We start from the raw sequence: 20,739 nt of genomic DNA on the forward strand, positions 1-20,739 counted from the left end.
CAGAGTCGACTGGTCTAAACTCCCATCTCTGTGCTCTCAGCAATCCATGCATTCTTGTAACACATCCCCACTGTCTGTTCATATCTTGCCCTCTCATCGGATGGCAAACGCCTTTCAAGTAGGGATTGGGACTGTTCCTTGCCTGACTGTGGCCAATTCATCCCAGTGCCTGGCAAAAGGGCAAGTGTGTTCGGTAGAAATCAACCCTTTTAGCCAAAATGGAATATTTTTCAATAGACGGTTTTGGAAAGGGAATCTTAGGACTTGGACACTGCACAGACCTAAACCTTCAGAAGAGGAAAGGAAGGCCCTGAAAATGAAATGGCTTGCCCAGAGCAGAGCCACATGTCAGCAGCCCGGCTGACACATGAGCACCTTTCCTGGTGGAACAAAGCTTGTTAGTGACATCGGAAACTATCCCCAGGCTGAGGTCTGCTGGTATGAAATACCCCGAGACCCATTCATTAGTCGGTATGGTCTTTCACCCCAAAGTCTAAAAAATTCTTTGGCCTCTGTATTTTCTGTCCTTTTCATTTCTACTAGATAGTTTTCTTTTAAAAATTTTACCTTTTATTAATTTTGATTATAAAAGTTTACATGTTTATTGTAGAGATTCTGGAATATGCTAAAAAGTAAAAGAAAGAAAGAGAGAAAAATTAAAAATACCCTAGAATTCCATAAGCCAGAGACAGCCGACATTAGTATGGGATATTGCCACGGATAAATCTATGTGACTGAGATCAGGTTATATGTTGAATTTTATGCTTTTTCTTACTGTTGGGTTGTGAGTAAAGTCCTTAAAAATTAGGTTTTCCAGGGCACCTGGATGGCTCAGTCGGTTGAGTGTCCGACTCTTGATTTTGGCTCAGGACATGATCTCACAGTTCATGAGTTCGAGCCCTGCATCAAGCTCTGTGCTGACAGTGTGGAGTCTGCTTTGGATTCTCTCCTCTCTCTCTCTGCCCCTACTTCATTTTCTCTCTCTCAAAATAAATAAACTTAAAAAAAATTTTTTTTTAAATCAGGTTTCCTTTGTAGTGTTTGTGCTGGAAGCTTCTCAATCAGTACACTTTGTACTGAGTTAATTTATAAATAAAAAGGAGCCAATAATGAAATAAAAAGGAAAAATGATACATAATCTATTATTTGTAATAGCTACACTTTAGCCTATCGGAATAGATCACCTTTTCCTAACATCTGGGTGGCTCACAATTTTTCCCTGCAATACACGAAAACTGTGTTTATTTCACCATCTCACTGTGATGAAACATCTCTGTATGAAATCTCGATCTGTATTTCTAAGTATTGCTTTATGAGTCCTATGTTATGTCCTCAACTTTGAAGGAAAGGTTTTAAAAAGGTGAATTATTTTAAAACTTAGGATCAGCTCAAAAGATCATGCTGTTTTTCAAGTTGCCTTAAAAGCACTGATCCCAGGGGCACCTGGGTGGCTCAGTCAGTTGGGCATCCTACTTTGGCTCAGGTCATGATCTCACGGTTTGTGAGTTCGAGCCCCACGTCAGGCTCTGTGCTGACATCTCAGAGCCTAGAGCCTGCTCCAGTTTGTGTGTCTCCCCCTCTCTCTGCCCCTCCCCTGCTCATGCTCTGTCTCTGTTTCTCAATAATAAATAAATGTTAAAAAAAATTATAAATGAGGCTGAAGAGGAAGAGACAGATCCAGATGTGGTTCAGTCTTCTGGAGACACATGAAAAAAAAAAAAAAAAGCACCGATTCCATTTTGGTAGAAAAAGGAAAGATAATTCAATAAACAGCAAAAAATATATATAATAGGGTCAAATGGTGTTAAGTTTGGCTTGTAACATTAGACACTTGACTCTTAGTATTTGAGGGAGGGATTGATTTCTTTTTTTACCTAGAGCTATAAATTACATGTTAATTGCACTTATGTAATGCTAAAGAAGAGATACTGCTTTTTGAACTATTTATGCCATCTGTATAAAAGTTAAATAGTCTGAGGAGCACCTGGCTGGCTCAGAAGAGCATGTGACTTTTAATCTCAGGGTCGTGAGTTCAAGTCCCATGTGGGGTGTAGAGATTACTTAAAAAAAAAAAAAAAAAAAAAAGAAGTGAATAGTTTAAGTTCAAAGATAAAGTAACTAGAAAGACTATCTGGTTCTTAGAACAGGGAAGCCAGCTCCTGGATTTAAGTTTGTAGCCATAGGAAAACGGAAGTACAAGAAAGCTGTTTCCCTAATAATCTGTTTACAGAAAAAAACACACATCTTAAGCTTCATCACATAAAGTTTAAATATCTGCAGATTCATAAAAAAATATTTTATTTTATTTATTTATTTATTTATTTTTTTAACATTTATTTATTTTTGGGACAGAGAGAGACAGAGCATGAACGGGGGAGGGGCAGAGAGAGAGGGAGACACAGAATTGGAAACAGGCTCCAGGCTCTGAGCCATCAGCCCAGAGCCCGACGCGGGGCTCGAACTCACGGACCGCGAGATCGTGACCTGGCTGAAGTTGGATGCTTAACCGACTGCGCCACCCAGGCGCCCCTAAAAAAATAGTTTAAACAAGGTAAAAGCTACAATAAAATTCAGGTTGGAGAGATTAAAAATAAAAGCAAGCAAGAAAAATAGACCCCTAAATGTTTCTATTTTTCGGTTCTACATGTATTTGTGCTGAGGACATTATATCGATACTAGCTTATGGGGATTATACTTTCATTTCACAAACATAAAAATGTATTTTAGTATATTAATATGATCCAACTCTCCAGTTTTTGCTTATTATGAAATGAACAGTAAAAATAATTATAAAAAGGCAACCTATACACCTCGAGACAGCTTTCAGTGTGGCACGTGTTTTCCAACTTGCCTGGCATCATTTGTTCTTTTTTAATCGCTTGAGGAAACTGCTTAAAAACAGGATTAATGATGGGCAAACAAGATTGCTGTGGAAGTGATTTCAAGGCTACAAAGCAATTTTTGAGCCCCCAGGGGACTAAACCCCTGAGACTCTTCAAAACAAAGACTTGTGTTTCAGGGGAGAGCCCCCCAGTGAAGACGGGCTATGAGGCTGTAACGAACCTTCCATGCAAATCTCTCACTGATTTCCAGGAAGCAAGACAATCACCCACTTTCCTGACATATTAATCACTATATCCTAGGAACCGTGCAGGGCACTTTGCAAACATCATTCCTCCACCCCCGCCCCATGCACAGCCCTGTGAGATAACTGTCATCATGATCCCCATTTTACAGAAAGGAAAGCTGATGTCCAGAGAGGTCTACTCTCTCTCCCAAAAGTCACATGGCAAGGGGGTGGCTGGGATTCAGTTGGGGTCTGTGTGATGCCCTTTTAACTTCCCACCTCTCACACTGTCATATTAGGCATGTTTTAACACTGAGACAAAAAAAACCCAGTAGGAATCAATGTAGGAAGAAGGGTGGAGTCCCCCCAGATTGGATTTCTAAACTAAAATGCAAGAAAGATTCAGTGCTTTGACAGAAGAATATCTAGGTTCTCAGAGGACTCTCCATGGACATGGGGCTTAAGGAGATGAGGACCGTTAAGGCAATAGTGAGTGGAATATTTGAGCTGGCAAACTCCCTTCTCCCTTTGCTCAGCCTCCCCGTGGAGAGGAAGGGCTGCCCTGACTGCTCCCCAGTCCTACAAGTTCCAGGTTGCAGCCTGGCCTCATAATACAGCTGGTCTGCGGGAGGCCTAGGGTAACACACCCACCCGCAGGCTGTGCTGGGGCCACTCGTGCGTGCGGGCCAAAGTCCAGGCAGCTCCACCCTGAGGGGAGAGAAGAAGCCCCGTTTCCACCCAAGTGTCCTGAGTCATTCGATCTAATTCCACTCGTGGTGAAACTCACGCTTCACTTCGCCGCTGTGGCTCCTGCTGTCTATTTGACAAAGCCCAGGAGGGGAACAGGATGGGGCAGAGCAGTCAGAGATGGGGTGGGGGCTCCCACCACCCTTGGATTTCAGGTTAAATCTCTTTACCCTCCCTTGACCCTCAAGACCAGAAGGAGTTGGGCTGGTGGGGACCTCTTAGATCGCTTTGGAACTAAAATCCTATGAAATTTATCCAAAGGGGGGAAAAAAAAAGACTAGAAAAAGGAATGAGGGCAGGTCTCCTACCAAAAAAAATAAAAAAGGTTTCCAAGGATTGTCACAGATAAATCTTTGGATAATTTGAACTTATAATTATCTTGGGCTTCCAGCTTTATTTACTTCAGTAACCCAAGGAAGAACCACTCGTGGATCCTTTTCATGAACTGTAGCACTGTTTAAGCCTCCACCCCCCCAAATTCCCCTCCCTGATTATACTCTCCTACCCTCCTAAATCTAGCCTTCCACCTCACCCAACAGTGAGGTCTTCCATTCCTGCTGTTCCAGCCCTTTAGGAACATGGGTCACTCGTGTCCCTGGGATCGATCTCCCCTCTGTCCTATACCTGCCATCCTTCCCACACAGTCACTATGGTCTAAGGGGGGAAGTTACGGGGGCCTATGACTCGGGCCTGGTCAACAGATACTTGCTGCTTACACTGACCGAGGCACTCTTCTAAGTACTTTTTTTTTTTTTTTTCCAACGTTTATTTATTTTTGGGACAGAGAGAGACACAGCATGAACGGGGGAGGGGCAGAGAGAGAGGGAGACACAGAATCGGAAACAGGCTCCAGGCTCTGAGCCATCAGCCCAGAGACCGACGCGGGGCTCGAACTCACGGACCGCGAGATCGTGACCTGGCTGAAGTCGGACGCTTAACCGACTGCGCCACCCAGGCGCCCCCCTAAGTACTTTTTTAAAATATATTTTTTAAGTCTATTTTTTTGTTTTGGGGGGGGAGGGGCAGAGAGCGTGGGAAAGAGAGAATCCTGAGCAGGCTCCACACTGTCAAGGCAGAGCCCGATGTGGGGCTCGATCTCATGACCTCAGCCAAAATCAAGAGTTGGTTGCTTAACAGACTGGGCCACCCAGGCGACCCCCTCCTAACTACTTTCTAAATGTTAACTTATTTAGGCTACATGACAGCCCTATTGGATGAGTACCATTCGCATTTTGGAAAGGAGAACACTAAGAGAACTTAAATCACTTGCCCAAGGCACACAGCTAATAAGCTGTATTTTCCTCTCACTAGTATGATTGGTTCAGCATTGTACCTGGGAGCAAATAAGAGCCTATATGATGCAAATGCTGGGGCTTCTCCATAAGAGACTTTCGTTCTCACTTGTGCTGGAAGTAGGGTAGATGTGAGGAGCAGTGCAGCCAGCCCCCTGGTGACCACATTCTTTATGAAGGAAGCCATTATAGGACTGAGGGAAAGAAAGAGAGAAACTAAGTCTCAGCAACAAACTGGGAGCCCCTGATCAAACTGTGCCTGAAGGCAGGCCTACTTCTGACTTTTTCAGTTTGGTGAGCTAGTGAATTACTTTTCTGTTTAAAAAAGATTGGTTTGGGGGCGCCTGGGTGGCGCAGTCGGTTGAGCGTCCGACTTCAGCCAGGTCACGATCTCGCGGTCCGTGAGTTCGAGCCCCGCGCCAGGCTCTGGGCTGATGGCTCAGAGCCTGGAGCCTGTTTCCGATTCTGTGCCTCCCTCTCTCTCTGCCCCTCCCCCGTTCATGCTCTGTCTCTCTCTGTCCCAAAAATAAATAAACGTTGAAAAAAAAATTAAAAAAAAAAAAAAAAAAATTTGGTTTAATTTATTTTTGACTTGAAGTAAAAAAAAAAAAAAAAAAAAAAAAATTCCTAGCTATGGGGCACCTGGGTGGCTCCTTCGGTTGAGCATCTGACTTTGATTCAGGTCATGATCTCATGGTTTGTGAGTTTGAGCCACCAAAGCAGGCTCTCTCTCTCTCTCTTTCTCTCTCAATATAAAGAAAACATTAGATTAAAAAATTCCTAGCTAGTACAGCTTAGTTCATCAACTGCATAAATCTGCCTATATAACTTCTCACTATTACAAAGTCAACTGACGAGAAAAATAAGCATGCTTTGATGAATATAAACACTTAAATGCTTAAAAGTTTTGTGTGGCATCATATTATACCACCAAAGTCATGATTCATGCAGATAAGCACCAGTATGCACACGTGTATTGCCTCGATTGTTTTTAAGGCCAACGCAATGGTTAAAAGGCCAATGCAGAACTAAAAATGTCCAAATCAGTGACACCTTTACAAAAAGTCTGCCGTCTGGGGCGCCTGGGTGGCTCAGTCGGTTAAGCGTCCGACTTCGGCTCAGGTCACGATCTCACGGTCCGTGAGTTCGAGCCCCGCGTCAGGCTCTGGGCTGATGGCTCAGAGCCTGGAGCCTGCTTCCGATTCTGTGTCTCCCTCTCTCTCTGCCCCTCCCCTGTTCATGCTCTGTCTCTCTCTGTCTCAAAAATAAATAAACGTTAAAAAAAAAATAAAAAATAAAAATAAAAAAACCCCAAAAAGTCTGCTGTCTGCACAGGGATGGCCTAAATGTGACTCTTCCCTCCATTCTGGTGTAAGCCCCTAGCCTCACTTCAGCCCCTGTCAATCTGCGGCGCTGCAGAGCGTCTCTTGATGACCTTTGTTTTTGTAGACTTTTCTGCTGCATCTAACCCTATTTGCCCTCTGCTTTTTTTTTTTTTTCAACATTTATTTATTTTTGGGACAGAGAGAGACAGAGCATGAACAGGGGAGGGGCAGAGAGAGAGGGAGACACAGAATCGGAAACAGGCTCCAGGCTCTGAGCCATCAGCCCAGAGCCTGACGCGGGGCTCGCACTCACGGACCGCGAGATCGTGACCTGGCTGAAGTCGGACGCTTAACCGACTGCGCCACCCAGGCGCCCCTGCCCTCTGCTTTTTTATTCTCTTCCTTTGGATACCTGTTAACAGTTTACTTTGTCTTCTCTCTCTTTTTTTTTTTTTAAAGCAATTTCTTAAAAATGTTTATTCATTTTTGAGAGAGAGACAGAGTGCGAACAGGGGAAGGGCAGAGAGAGAGAGGGAGACACGGAATCCAAAGCAGGCTCCAGGCTCCAAGCTGTCAGCACGGAGCCTGATGCGGGGCTCGAACTCACAAACCACATGACCTGAGCCCAAGTCAGGTGCTTAACCGGCTGAGCCACCCAGGGGCCCCTCTCTTCTCTTTTTTATCTCCACTTTCCCCCACTTGTACATCACAAGGGTTGGCATCTCTCAACATTTTCTTCTCCACAGAATGAAACTTAGTGGATCTTAGGACACAGGCTTAGCTGCTGTGGCAAAAAAGACACTCTCGCCCTCCGGCTTCCCCACAGAGTAACCCACGACACCAGCTCCCACGAGAGACAGGTGTGTTTCCCTTTCACTTGCTAGCCGTCTGTGTTCCACAGACCATCCGGGAGCCGGGTTATTTCTGTCTAGCTCTCCCACCATTCCTACGAGGGGTATCATTGTTTTGGTGATCAGAGCTGCCTCCCCCCCAGCCCCAGTGTTCCAGCCTGTTGACAGTGGGGAAACAGAATGACCGAAAGGAAACAGTTTCCTTTTTAAAAGACATGACCTAGGCGTCGCACACATCGCCACTTCCACTCACATCCACTTGGTCACGTGGCCACAGCAAGGTGGGGTGAGGGGGGCGGTCAACCTGGGAAAGAAACATCATCTCAAGCCGGGTGGCCATGTGCCCGGCTCCAACTAGGGACAGTGGATCCCGGCAACAATGAGCAGTCTCTGCCAGCATCCCTGGCTTCTTTCTCTGTCTTCTCTCCCTGGGCACCTCACCCTGTCTCCTTGCAGTGGCTCTGTCCTCCACACGGTGACCCGCAAAGTTCTAGCCCGACTGCATCCCGGGCTGCCCCACACCCAGATCCACCTGCACGCTCCCCCCACGACCTCCCTCTGCCTTCCCTGTCCTCTAGAGGAGCCACCACACTCCTGGTCACTCAGGCCCCAAATGTGGTATCATCAACTCCCGTCCCCAAGCCCTGGTGCCTCGTGCTCCCACATGACTGAGTGATCCCCAGATAAGGGCTCCTGTCCGTTCCTGTCCATTTCCTTCTTCCCACCACCCGAGCTGCCGTACAAGCCTCCTGCCCAGCCTCTCCGCATTCAGGCTCTCCCCTTCCAGCCTGGCCTTACTCACAGCCATCCAAGAAGCGTTTATAAAGTGTGACTCAGACCACGATACTCCCTGTTCAAACCCTTCTTTGACTCCACCTGCCTATGGCTGAAAGTCAGAGCTCCTGGGGAGGCAGTTAACAGTATACCCTCTGGAGATTCTCCCCGGACTCCCAGACTTATAAACCATAGGTACAAAACCTCTCACCAGCGGGCCCAGAGCCCTCCTATTTCTGGCTCAGGCTATTTCCTCTGTGGCTCTTCCCGCCTGCCCCATACCCCGTGTGCCCAGCAAATCCTACCCAGCCTCCAAGGTCCAGCAGTCAACCTCCTCCCATGTCCCTGCCTCGAGTTCCAGCTCCCACCCCACCCCTACCCCCCACCCCAAACACCCAGGCTTCTCTGCTTTTGTGGCCCTTTGCTTATAAATTCTTGTTTGGCCCTAGACCCCGCCTGCCTAGATGCGTCCAGATGCCTTCTCCTTGAGGGACAGCCCTGAGCTTTGTCCCTTGGCACACTGTCTCCCCTACATGCAGGGTCGCAGGCGTCTGCTGCTTCCTCTTGCTGCGAATCTAACTCTATGACCACTTTCTTGCTACAGTGCACAACTTCCTGAAGGGAAAGGGGACCCGCGGAGGGAGCGAGGTCGCTGCTGAAGCTCAGGGCTCCGTGGTTTTGCACTTGAGCTGGCCCCCGTGCTGGCGGCTGTCCCCGTCAGCGTGACCTAAGAATCAGCTGCTGGGCCCTCTCCTGCCAGCTCCTGCCAGCACAGTGGTCTGCCTTCCAGAGCTGTTCAGCCTGTGGGCTAAATGCTTTCGGTAACCTGATCCAGGGTTAAAAATAACTCAAAGGTCTGACCCACTAAGAGCCTCCTTGGATCTTCCAGGTGGGGTAAGCTTTTCCTGGCAGCGTAGGTGCATGCTTTAAAACGACCACCCCCTCCCCCCACTTCACCTCACTTTCACCTACACTGCGGGGGGCCTTGCCTCTCTTAGCCCAGGTTTGGTGAAGGCCTCTGGCTTTCTCCCTCCCTGTGGGGCTGGCCGAGCGCAGTGCGTCCCACCCGCCCCTGGGCTTCCTGGGCCTTGGGTGGAATTGCTGAGGTCACAGCCAGATGTGCTTCTGCTAACAGACGCTGGGCAGACACCCGTCCCCGTGAGTTCTCTTGGCTGAGCGCCCCTTCTCACCCCCCCCCCCCCCAGCCCCGGCCAGCCTGCCAGAGGCCTGCAAGCCAGCAGCCACCACAGGGTGAGCTGAGGACAACCACTCTGCCCTCCCGTCAACCAAGAGTGACACTATCGTCTCTGTTCCCTTGGCCTTCTTTCCACCCAGAATCAAGGCCAGATGGAAAGTTCCAAATGGTATTTCTTCAGGAGGTGGCCTTTGGTGGGTAGTAGCAGTGTGGAAAATGGGCTTCTCTTCCTGCCCAGGGCAACAGTCTCATCTTCAGCTAAAGGGAAGCTTCAAGCCTCTGCCATTTGGAACTTGTCCCCAGGCAGCCAATGGAACCTGCAGCTGGGACTGAGACCAGGACAGCCAAGGGGAGGCCTGGCAGCGATCCGGACCCAGGTTCTAGGTGTTCCTAAAGCCCAACGATGCATCTGCCCTTCCTGGGGTCATGGAGCTCAGACATTCCACTTCTAGCCATTTGAATTGGATTTTTGCCAACTGCAACAAAAAAGGACCTGATAAATATATCTCCTAATTGGTCCTCCTGTCTCCAGGCTTGCCAGCATCCAATCCAGCTGGATCTTTCTAAGCTGCTGATCTAGACACCGTCTTCCTGCCTAGAACTCTTCAGTGACCCCCCCCAGCCATTGAGGAGAATGCCCAAATTCTTCAGCATGGCCTTCCTTAGACTCTGGCATCCGAGCCAAGCTTTCCAACCTCATCTCCTGCCGTTTCCTTCCATTTCTTCAGTTTACATAAGACCACTCCTTGGTGCCAGAACCGTGGGCCACGTGCTCACAGCTCCAGGGCTTGCTTAGACTTTTCCTTCTGCATGGGTGCCATTTCTCACCAAACGGACACCCACCTGTCTTTCGGGTTCCATCTCCCACGACGATGATGGCGACGACTTTCCCAACAATACTCCTACCAAAAACAGTCATGTCCTTAGTTTCAATTTCAAAACACTTGATTAATCCATCATTCAACAAATATTTGTCGAGCACTCCTGTGTGCCAGGCACTGTTCCCAGAGCTGCTGAACTCAAATGACACAGCCTTTGCCCTCACAGAACTTAGGGTCTAGGTGGATGGGAGGTGGGTAGGAAGTATAGACAAATTAGAGTGCTCTTGGCTCCAAGAAACAGATTAATTCATTCAAAGTGGCATAAGCAGGGGCGCCTGGGTGGCTCAGTCGGTTGGGTGTCCGACTTCGGCTCAGGTCATGATCTCACGGTCCGTGAGTTCGAGCCCCGCATCGGGCTCTGTGCTGATGGCTCAGAGCCTGGAGTCTGCTTCCGATTCTGTGTCTCCCTCTCTCTCTGCCCCTTCCCTGCTCATGCTCTGTCTCTCTCTGTCTCAAAAATAAATAAAAACATTAAGAAAAAAAATTAAAACCAAAAAACCAAAAAAACAAAGTGGCGTAAGCAGTGAGTGCTATATTATGTAGCATAAGAAGTCAGGAGGTAGGCAAATTGAGAGTTGGTGGATTCAGTGGGTCAGTGATGTCTGGGACCGGGGATATGAGGTAGAATAAGGGACCTACCTTACAGGACTGCTGTGGGATTAAATGGGTTTACACATTTAAAGCAATAGAACAGTCCCAGGCACATAGTAAGTGTTCAGTGAGCATTAGTTATTTATGAGCTCAAAGACGTATCAGCAGCGCATCGGTGAGTGCACGGGTAAGCAAATTGTGGTCTGTTGAGCCATAAAAGGGGATGACGTGCTAATACATACTACGATCACGATAAATGTCAAAAGTATAATGCGAAGTGAAAAAAAGTCAGGCACAGAAGGTCACGCAGTGTATGATTTCTATTTACATGAAATATTTGGAGTAAGTAAATCCATAGAGACAGAATGCAGATTGGTGGTTGCCCGGGGCTCGGGAGAGGGGAGAGTGGGGAGTGACTGCTTAATGGGTAAGAGATTTCTTTTTGGGGTGATGAAAAGTTTGGACCTAGCTAGAGGGGGTGGTTGTACAACGCTGGGGGTGCCCTAAATGCCACCGGATAGTCACTTTAAAATGGTTAATTTTGGGGCGCCTGGGTGGCGCAGTCGGTTAAGCGTCCGACTTCAGCCAGGTCACGATCTCGCGGTCCGTGAGTTCGAGCCCCGCGTCGGGCTCTGGGCTGATGGCTCGGAGCCTGGAGCCTGTTTCCGATTCTGTGTCTCCCTCTCTCTCTGCCCCTCCCCCGTTCATGCTCTGTCTGTCTCTGTCCCAAAAATAAATAAACGTTGAAAAAAAAAATTAAAAAAAAAAAATAAATAAAATAAAATGGTTAATTTTATGCCGTGTGAATCTCACCTCAGTAAAGTAAACATATCCACGAGGCTGTTCACGGAGACACGGTTTGAAAAAGCAAAACACTGGATACAGTCTAATATCCATCAATGTCAAATAAATTAGGGTCCACCCACACCATGGCATATCATTTAGCCATTTAAAAGAGTGAGCTAGAGCTGTATATACTAACTTGGAAAGATCCCTAAGACATACAGTTACATGGAAAAAAAAAAGTCATAGAACATTCTAGTGCGATTCTATTTTTTTTAAGTTCATTTATTTATTTTGAGAAAGAGAGAGAAACAGAGCACATGAGCAGGGGAGGGGCAGAGAGAGAGAAGAGAGACAGAATCCCCAGCAGGCTCTGCACTACCAGTGCTAAGCCTGACCCCAGGGCTCGAACTCGCAAACCGTGAGATTGTGACCTGAGCCAAATCCAAGGGTCAGACACTTAACCGACTAAGACACCCAGGAGCCCCAGTGTGACTCTATTTATTAATTATAAAATGATATGTAATGGGGCGCCTGAGTGGCTCAATCAGTTAAGTCTCCGACTTTGGCTCAGGTCATGATCCCACAGTTTGTGAGTTCGAGCCCCATGCCAGGCTCTGTGCTGACAGCTCGGAGCTGCTTCAGATTCTGTGTCTCCTTCTCTCTCTGCCGGTCCCCTGCTCGTGCTCTGTCTCCCTCTCTCAAGAATAAATAAACATTGAAAAAATTTATAAAATTATATGTGTATGTCTATTAGTTTATAAATGCATTCAAAGGGGCCTGGAAACCCAACTAACTGTTGAGAATGGTTACGTCGGCGGTGACCTAAGAGGTGAAAGGGATCTTGTGCTTATTAACTTGTGTCCTCAAGCATTATTGCTAACTTTTATGATGAGAATCTTCCCAGGAAATACAAATTAAAGTAAACATGAGAAATCACTTTCAATGCACCAGATGGGCAAAATCAGAAAAAAAAAAAAAGGATAAGACCTACTGCTGGTGGGATGTGGGAAGAGGGTGTTCTCATTCAGCGCTGGGGGAAATGGGAAGAGCTATCGCTTCTTTGGGACCTGGTCTGCCGGCATCTATTCAAATAAAAATACATATACATGTTGGCCCAGTAATCTCATTATTTTCTTAATAACAGCTCTCCTGAGCTATGGTGTATATGCCATACAAGTCACCCACTTAAAGTATACGATCCTACGGTTTTTAGTACATTCAGAGTTGTGAAACCACCACCACAATCAATTTCAGATTCTTTTCATCACCCCCCAAAAGAACCCCGACCCTGCCTGGCATCCGTTAGCAACCAATCACTCGTCTTTTCCCACCCACCCCTAGGCACCCACCAACAATCTATATCTGTCTCTTTGAATTTGCCTATTCTGAACACTTCATATAAGTGGAATCGTATTTATAACTGGCTCCTCTCACACAGTGTCATGTGTTCAAGGTTCATCCTTGTTGCAGGAGTCTCATTCCTGCAAATCCATTCCATAGCAATAAAAGCACCTGTGCCTCAGGACATATGTACGAGGATGTTTATGGCAGAGATGTTCGCGACAGTAAAAAGAGAGAAAGGAAAAAGGAAAACTGGCAGTGTCACGGATGGTCATTAATCGGAACGGGGCCCGGAAGGTGACACCACTAGAAAAGAATGCACGAGCACCAGGCCACTTGAACTGAAGGGAATTCCCTGAGCAAGAAAAAGGACGATAGAGAAGGATGCACAAAATATTCAAATCCAATTTTTGATCTACAAACTCATTTTAAAATACTTTTTGGGATAAGTTTGTTTATTTTGAGAGGGAGAGAGAGAGCGCGCGCTAGTGGGAGAGAGGCAGAGAGAGACACACAAGCAGACTCTGTGCTGTCCGCACAGAGCCTGACGTAGGGCTCAACCTCACAAATCGTGAGAGCGTGACCTGAGCCGAAATCAAGAGTCAGACGCTTAACCGACTAAGCTAACCAGGTGCCCCAACTTACAAACTTATTTCATTGATTTACATTTTCAAATGTCCGCTTGTTTTTGAAAGAGAGAGAGAGATTGAGGGCCAGAGCATGAGCAGGGGAAAGGCAGAGAGAGAGAGAGAGGGAGACAGAATCTGGAGCCGGCTCCAGGCCCTGAGCTGTCAGTGCAGAGCCTGACGTGGGGCTCGCGGGAGAACCGCGACATGAACCGCGAGATCATGACCTGAGTCAAAGTTGGAGCCGCCCAGGGGCCCCTATACAAATTCACTGTATGAACACTCCTCCCTATTTAGGCCTTATACCTGAATCTGAGAAGACCTGAACTGGATTCAAAGACGGCAGAGATGAAGCTCTTTAGTATTGCTCAGTCCTACTCACAAGCTCCACCGAGTGTAAAAAGTTGCGAGAACAGCACAAAGAGTGCATCAGAGAGAGGGAGGTTCCAGGGATTGCCTTCTGTTCCTCCTGCAGAAGGCCCCAAGCAGAGGAGGCTGCCCTAAACAGAGGCCTCCTGGGCTTTACCATCCACCCCCACAAAGGCCTGGCCAGCATCTGATGATGTCACATGTCACCCAGCAATTCAGGTGCTCTGCGAACCTGGCCGGCCAAGCCCACCATCCACGACTCATCCACACCGAGTGACTCCCCTTTGCGGTGCCCGAGTCTCAGGTCCTATGGCTTTCCAGCATCTGTGTCTGCATTTACATGATCCAGGGCTTTACCATTCACGTCCACATGGGAGCTTTCCGTGGACAGGCCTGGCTATGGCTTCTTACAGTGTGTGTAGACGGGGAATGGTAAGGACGGACACGTAGTTGGTTGTAATCATGCACTACGGGAGTGCGTAGGTAGGGGGTAGGGGCCGTGTGGTGAAGGGAAGACCAGAGAGGGAAGCGGGGGGCCAATAATAAATGGAAAAGCAAACCAGAGTGGAACCACATACAATTGCATTTATGCATCTGGAGAAACTTTTGCATATGCCAAGGCATATAAAAAGAAATTAAATTTAAAAATTAAAAAGACAAAGAGAATATCCACGCTACTTGGGTGATTAAAAAAAAATCAAAACAAAAAATGCCAGCTGCTTGACTGCACGAAGGACTGAATTCTTCCCTCCCTTCTTCCAGATCTTACCTCAGGGAAGGGTTTTGTGCAGAGGACTGTGAGCTCACAAGCTGCCGTTCGCTTCATGTGTTCCCTTAACACAGCTTCCTGGAACACATTAGCCGCTTTCCTACAAAAGTCTACAATGAATAATTGAAATTAAACATTCCTGGTCAAAATAAATCAACACTGAATGACACATTGCCCTGATTTTTCCTGTTTCTCACATCGTTCCTAATCCACCAAATGTGGTAATTTATTTTTTTTTCAACGTTTTTTATTTATTTTTGGGACAGAGAGAGACAGAGCATGAACGGGGGAGGGGCAGAGAGAGAGGGAGACACAGAATCGGAAACAGGCTCCAGGCTCCGAGCCATCAGCCCAGAGCCCGATGCGGGGCTCGAACTCACGGACCGCGAGATCGTGACCTGGCTGAAGTTGGATGCTTAACTGACTGCGCCACCCAGGCGCCCCCAAATGTGGTAATTTAAATTAAATTGAATTTCCTTGTCTTCTTGCTGAATTTGCCAGGTTCCACTAAACTGACCATCAGGTGAAAGCAGCAAATGAACTACAGTGAAATCCTGAGCCAGAGACCTGACTGACGTGTGTGTGTATGAGGAAGGGTTGTTCTGAGGCTTCTTGACTAGCTGACACAAGGTGACAGATCATAGACTCGAATGAGTGCCTCAAAAACCATCCATGAGTGGATAATATCATTGAGAACCCTGGATTTCCAACATTCTTCTCTTGCATTCTCACGTGTTGACTTTCCATCCTAGATTTGTTACCTCATTATCATGAGTGAATGGTGGCCTCATGGGGTGCCTGGGTGGCTCAGTCGGTTAAGTGTCCAACTTTTGATTTCAGCTCAAGTCATGATATCGTGGTTTGTGAGGTTGAGCCCCACATCGGGCTCTGTGCTGACAGTGTGGAGCCTGCTTGGGATTCTCTCTCTCCCTTTCTCTCTGCCCCTCCCCTGTCATGCTGTCTCTCAAAAAAAAAAAAAAAGAAAAGAAAAGAAAAGAAAAGAAAAAGAAAAAAAGGTGGCCTCACAAAAGATATGTCCACCTAGAACCTGTGACTGTGACCTCATTTGGACCAAGGGTCTTTGTAGACATAATTAATCTCAAGATGCCTCACAAAAGAGCGATCAACCCAGAACCTGTGACGTTGACCTCATTTGGACCAAGAGTCTTTGTAGATATAACTAATCTCAAGACAAGATTATCCTGAATTAGGATGGACCCTAAATCCTATGACAAGTGTCTTTAGAAGAGAAAGCGAGGAAAAATACCAAGAAGGAGCTGTGAAGACAGAGGCACAGAATGACAAATTCTCACTCAGAGGTTCTGGAAGAGACCAACCTTGCCGGTGTCTTGACTTCAGACTTCTGGCCTCCAAACTGACGAGAAAATAAATTTCTGTTGTTTTAAGTCACTGAGTTTGTGGTCATTTGTTACAGCACTTCTAGAAAACGAATACACTTCTGGTCTAAATATGGCTGCTGCCTCACAAGCATCACATCCTCACACCCTTTTATTCACAGTGGAAAGAAAGAGAGCAGGGACAGGAAGGAATTTTATTTTTCATTAGCAGAATTCTACTCCCCTTATTTCTTATTAAAAAATAAGAAAATTTTGGAAAACGAGTATTTGTCAGAAAGAAGCAACAAGAGTTTGAAAATGTGGGGGATGACAGTGGACAGTGAGGAGGGCCTTTTTAGTGGTCAAAAATGGTTACTGTCATTTAATGAGTGGGGACCAGCTATCCTAAAAGTCTTGTAATGTGTCCTCTATTGAGACATATTAGGGATCAATTATGAGTTATCCCTGCAGGCTGGATCCTGGTTGCCCTGTTAACAAGAAGCGGGGGGGGGGGGGGGGGGGGGGGAGGGGACAGGAGAAGTGGCAGACCGGCAGGCAACTAACAATGCCTGTCACACATGGGAATGACTCACTGTGATATAAAGCTATGGCACAGAAACTGACTTGGATGGTAGCAGGTGCTCTTGGTTTTGTTGGTGTGTGGCCAGATTCATTCATTCATTCACCCACTCATTCACTGATTCAATGAGCACAACTCAAATAGACTTAAGCCAAAAAAAAAAAAAAAAAAAGTATTATTAGTACATAAAACCAAAGTCCAGAAGAAATTTGGGGGAATCTGCAGGGGCTCCAGTGCTGTCATTAGGACCTGGTCTCTCTCTACGTGGGTCCTTTGACTGCTTTCTCTGTGTTGATTTCATTTAAATAAGCTCCTCTCATTCAGAGGTGAAATGGCTAAGAGTTATTCCAGGTTCACATTCCAGTCAAAAACATTCCCCCCCACCCCGCCCCACCTGCTCCAGGAAAGAGAGATCCTTTTTTACAAGTGTTCCATTAAACCTCCCGACACTAAGTGTCATTGGGCCATCTGGACCAAGTGCTCACTCCTGTGCCATCTCTGTGCCTGAGGGTAGATTACACAGCCAGGTGAGGTTGGATTGCAGGTGGCCCATGTTGCAAAGGGGAGGGGACATTGCGAGGGGGCTCATGGATTTAGCCACTCCAAACATATGCACTCAGAGTGGGGAATTGGTTTCCCAGGGAAAATCAGATTAAAAAAAAAAATTAATGAATTTAGAGCAAGCAAATGTGACAAATACCTGCTGCACTCCAAGTCTGTGAAATGAATGTCATCGTACATGAGCATAAGATAGATGTGTATGGTCCAGTGCAAATTCATCATTACTCTTGATGGGGGGAGGGCAATTTAGAGTACAGGAAGGGCCTTCTAAAGGGGGAGGGGGTCAGTAGCATCATCTAGACGGATAGTAATAATTGAGTTCCACAAAGGGAAAGCTGAGGATCCTATAGGAAACTATACTGGCAAAATTCCGTTAAATTAGGATTTGTAATACTTAATCTATCAGGTGTAATATTGGACATTGATCAGACCATCTGGTTTGATGTTTAGAGAGCATTCCAAACATCAAAAATATCAAAATGAGGTCCAAGATCCCCTTCTATTTAACTACTATGTTTGGTCATACAGACTACACAGCTCATTTGTGGAAAATGATGTGAGGTATGAGTGTTTGGGAAGATTTTCAAGGTGACGCTTTGGTTTCCACTTAGATAAGGAGGTTAACCTCTGGCTAAATATGCATTAACCTTACCAGATGAAGAGGAGGAAGAAGAAGGAGAAAAAGAAGTCTGAAAGAAAGAAAGAAAGAAAGAAAGAAAGAAAGAAAGAAAGAAAGAAAGAAAGAAAGAAAAAGAAGTCCTGTAAAGTCGCTGGAAGCCACATGGACCCATGGGCAGGTCACCAAGCAACAGCATTAACTAGCACTGCTAGTCATGATTTCAGAGTACAAGCCAATTGCTGAAATGATTCGGTCCCATCAATGGAAATGGTCTTCTCTGTATAGTTCTGTATTATGTGACCATCTCACACCAAGATCCCAAACGTTGGCCCTTGAGTACAACCGGAATACGAAAACCTCCCTGCGTTCTGTTAAGCCAGCTCTAGGCACTGGCACAGAAGGCTGTTGTTCACAATGACGTGACTTGGTCTCATTCTGGGGTTGGATCCCCAGCAAAATTCTGTCTTGCCCTCAAAGATGACCCATGTAAGACAGGTTAAGGACTATAGAACACTCCAGCCTGGTCTCCCAGAAGTGGCGTGGTGGTGGGAGCACCGTGTCAGATCTGTGTTCTTTGGAGGGCAAGTTGCAGAACTTCAAGTTCTCCGCCTCTGGTTGCCTCCTCAGACATGCAATTCAGTGCCAAGTACGTGCGTTTAGTTACTGCCCGTTTGGACGGTGAAAAATCAAGTGCATTTCTGACATTCTTTCTCCTTCTGTGAGTCCCTAAAACTTAGGGACGCGTAATCTGCCTGGAAATGCTCAGTCTTCCAGGTGTCAAAACAGCACGTGCGTGGGCTGGGCACCCAGGTGTTTGGAGAGCTGTGATACTGCAAAGCACTTCGCAGAGTTCTGCATTCTCAGACGGTCATGTTTTTCTCCGCTTTTTACTACATACCGATTACTAAAAAGATATATAGACTGGGCATGAAAATGTCTTAGAAAATATTACAAATGAAAGTCATGCATAAATACATTCTTCTGCTTGAACGTCAAAGTAACAATTACCATAACTAGCATATTCTGTTGGAGACACTGCTAAGCACTTTATATGGAGCATCTCACGTACCCCTCACAATATCTCAGTGAGGTACCTACCTAGTATTCCCATTTTATAGATACAGAGAATGAGGCTAAAGAGGTCAAATAACTTGCCCAAGGTCACACAGTGAGTGACAACATTGGGATTTGAACCCAGGAAGATTGACTTTTCATTACTTTCTAATCCTCACCATGTATAAGGTTGTACTTGGCATATTAGTTTTGATAAAGAATATATTCCTTTACAGGGGTGCATGGGTGGCCCAGTCGGTTAAGCATCCAACTCTGGCTCACGGTTTGTGAGTTCAAGCCCTGCGTCGGGCTCTGTGTTGACAGCTCAGGGCCTGGGACCTGCTTCAGATTCTGTGTCTCCCTCTCTCTCTGTGCCTCCCTCACTCGTGCTTTCTCTCTCAAAAACAAAAAAAACATTAAAAAACTTTTTTTTAAAATAATATATTCCTTTACAGTAAGATCAGGGCGACTTCATACTGGCTATTTCCAATAATCACAGGAAATCCCTAATTTCCACATACTTCAGGTTTCCGGAACTTGGAAGATTGAGAACAGCGCAGGATGGAGGCAAACAGAACTCATCAGCCCAGCCCAGTCGGAGTGTGCCCCTAATACCCAGGAGCAACTCTGTCACAAGCTCATCTTAGGTTTCTGGCACTAAGGAGCATTCCAGACAGAGCAACAGGGGATGAAAAGGTGACAGGAGCATTAATTATCTCCAGGCTTAGCCAGTTGGGGACTGTCAGACACCCTTTCCTATCTAGACCAGGGTCAAAAGTTCTCCTACTAATAATAGCTGGGCCAGGCCAGCTTTGCTGCTTCAAAGGTTTATCAAAGCTCACACAACAGTTCTGGGGTGGCCAAAGCGCTCTCGGAGGGGTCAGCAAAGAGTCAAGAAATGGCGCCTGTGTTTCTTTAAAACTTATTCAAGTAGGTGCCCTCCCTGCCCACCACCTACCTAGTTGGGTTCAAAGTTTGGTCCTTCCTGTAACACGGATGTGGGTGGAAGAACTGGGAGGATTGTTCCAGTTCACTGATCTTTCCGGAAGCAGTGGGCGGGCTGAACCACAAGGTGATTGACAGGCCCCAGGAGTCCAAGAAGGCACTGCATCCTGTCTGATACCAGGACCCCCGGACCCTCTGAGACAGGAATGAGACTCTGTTTTTCCTGTCAGTAAAAACGCTGTCTCTTTGATAATTAACAGTTGTTCTAATAGCTAAAGAAAAAACACTGCTAGGGAAAAAAAATATGCAAAATTTCCTGCAACAATTGAAGCTTTCTGTGAACAGAAGTTGTAGCCGGTGGTCCAAGTCTCCAGGCTACCAGGAAGTACCTGTTCTCACCCCTCTCCTCCAAAATAATCCCTGAGGCTCCCAGGCCTGACATCCAGCTGAAGTGTGTGCATATAAACCTCACACAGTGTTCTGACAAGGAGCTGGCTTGGGCTGATGATAGGAGAACAGTGCGTCCCAAGCTGTCCACGTTACCAGATTTACTTTTTCTTGAGAGAAGGGAGGTAAAATACACATAACAGAATGTATCATTTTAAGCACTTTTGAGGGTACAATTCAGTGACATTACACACATTCACATCGTTGTGCCTCCATCACCACCATCCATCTCCAGAAGTTTCTCATTTCCTGAACTGAAACTGTTCCCGTTAAACAATAGCTCCAATCTCCCTGCCCCCTTCCCCCTCCCCCGAACCTCTAGTCTACTTTCTTTCTTTTTTTTTTTAATATTTATTTATTTTCTCTGAGGGGCAAAGAGTGAGGAGAAAGAGAGAATCCCAAGCAGGCTCCATGCTGTCAGCACAGATCCCGATGTGGGGCTCGATCCTAGGAACCGTGAGATCATGACTTGAGCTGAAATCAAGAGTCTGACACTTAACAGACTGAGCCACCCAGGAGCCCGTTTTACTTGCTGTATCTACGAATTTAAGTACTCTAGGTGCCTCATATTAGTGGGATCATG

At 46.4% G+C, this 20,739-nt stretch overlaps 1 long non-coding RNA gene across 1 annotated transcript in view; it reads right to left on the minus strand.

Annotated features, from left to right (window-relative positions):
- The window catches only part of LOC121042808 (uncharacterized), a 26,369-nt gene extending 6,573 nt beyond the window's left edge, over nt 1–19,796 (minus strand). Inside the window, exons 1-2 of the long non-coding RNA XR_005796457.1 lie at nt 19,723–19,796; nt 14,615–14,724 (exon numbers count right to left, since the gene is read on the minus strand). This is a non-coding gene — a long non-coding RNA (uncharacterized LOC121042808). The remainder of the gene's footprint in view (nt 1–14,614; nt 14,725–19,722) is intronic.
- Between the last annotated feature and the right edge of the window lie 943 nt (nt 19,797–20,739).

The sequence above is a fragment of the Herpailurus yagouaroundi genome, unplaced genomic scaffold (genome assembly GCF_014898765.1).
Source record: "Herpailurus yagouaroundi ecotype Mexico unplaced genomic scaffold, PumYag 186, whole genome shotgun sequence".
Classification (NCBI taxonomy): Eukaryota; Metazoa; Chordata; class Mammalia; order Carnivora; family Felidae; genus Herpailurus; species Herpailurus yagouaroundi.